The following is a 1,887-nucleotide window of genomic DNA, read 5'->3' on the forward strand; positions in this document are numbered from 1 at the left end:
CATTGTTGCCTACATTGAATAATACTAGGTAGAAAAAACTAAAGACTTTTGTTAGGAGTGTAAACTGGTTCCCAAGTGGGAGAAATTTGAACTGCAGATTGTGGAGAGTATGAATATGGAGCAAGAATAAAACGTATCAGAAAGTATAAAACAGAAAAGGGTTATGGAAATTTACTGCCTCTATCTACAAGGTGATATGTAAGTTAAATGCCGAAAATGCATTTGCCTTGATGCACAATGGATTGGTGACCTTAAAGCAAGACTAAAGAATATTGAGAAATTTTATACCAAGCACTTGATCACCTAACAAGAGAGGCCAAAGAGACTTCTAATTATTTCACAAAATTATGGAAATGTTATGTAAGGCAGTAGAGAAAGGAAGCATGGAAGAAGACACAAGACACCAGATGTTGCTCATCAAGTGTTTCAGGTGAACATTGACAGCAGAGGGAACATTAACCAGCCTCTGGCTGCACACTGGACTAGTGCAGATTACCTGGGTGGCAAAAGGAACAGCTGAGGCTCTTTTAAAATTACTAGCTAGTGTTGTACAAAAGGAGAGAAGGTTAGCACTCCCCTTGACAAGGATGGAAGAGGCCCTTGGGCCTGACAACATGCATTGCCACCTACTTAATGGCATCTAACCATCATTTTTATGGAACAGAACAGAGCCCTCAGAAATAATACCACACATCTACAACCATCTGATCTTTGACAAACCTGACAAAAACAAGAAATGGGGAAAGGATTCCATATTTAATAAATGGTGCTGGGAAAACTGGCTAGCCATATGTAGAAAGCTAAAACTGGATCCCTTCCTTACACCTTACACAAAAATTAATTCAAGATGGATTAAAGACTTAAATGTTAGACCTAAAACCATAAAAACCTTAGAAGAAAACTTAGGCAATACCATTCAGGACATAGTCATGGACAAGGACTTCATGTCTAAAACACCAAAAGCAATGGCAACAAAAGCCGAAATTGACAAATGGGATCTAATTAAACTAAAGAGCTTCTGCACAGCAAAAGAAACTAACATCAGAGTGAACAGGCAACCTACAGAATGAGAGAAAATTTTTGCAATCTACTCATCTGACAAAGGGCTAATATCCAGAATCTACAAAGAACTCAAACAAATTTACAAGAAAAAAACAAACAACCCCATCAAAAAGTGGGTGAAGGATATGAACAGACACTTCTCAAAAGAAGACATTTATGCAGCCAAAAGACACATGAAAAAATGCTCATCACTGGCCGTCAGAGAAATGCAAATCAAAACCACAATGAGATACCATCTCACATCTGACTTTTTAATGGCAATCATTAAAAAGTCAGGAAACAACAGGTGCTGGAGAGGATGTGGAGAAATAGGAACACTTTTACACTGTTGGTGGGACTGTAAACTAGTTCAACCATTGTGGAAGACAGTGTGGTGATTCCTCAAGGACCTAGAACTAGAAATACCATTTGACCCAGCCATCCCATTACTGGGTATATACCCAAAGGATTATAAATCATGCTGCCATAAAGACACATGCACACGTATGTTTACTGTGGCACTATTTGCAATAGCAAAGACTTGGAACCAACCCAAATGTCCATCAATGATAGACTGGATTAAGAAAATGTGGCACAAAAAACCAAACACTGCATGTTCTCACTCATAGGTGGGAATTGAAAAATGAGAACACTTGGACACAGGAAGGGGGACATCACACACCGGGGCCTGTCATAGGGTGGGGGGAGGGGAGGAGAGATAGCATTGGGAGATATACCTAATATAAATGACGAGTTAATGGGTGCAGCACGTCAACATAGCACATGTATACATATGTAACAAACCTGCACGTTGTGCACAAGTACCCTGGAACTTAAAGTATAACA

The 1,887-nt window shown here is 39.3% G+C and overlaps 1 pseudogene; it reads left to right on the top strand.

Moving 5' to 3' along the window:
• The first annotated feature begins 543 nt into the window (after window positions 1-543).
• LOC129035979 (U6atac minor spliceosomal RNA) lies at window positions 544-656 on the top strand (annotated as a pseudogene).
• Window positions 657-1,887: the final 1,231 nt, after the last annotated feature.

Source organism: Pongo pygmaeus, chromosome 3, assembly GCF_028885625.2.
Source record: "Pongo pygmaeus isolate AG05252 chromosome 3, NHGRI_mPonPyg2-v2.0_pri, whole genome shotgun sequence".
NCBI classification, from domain to species: Eukaryota; Metazoa; Chordata; class Mammalia; order Primates; family Hominidae; genus Pongo; species Pongo pygmaeus.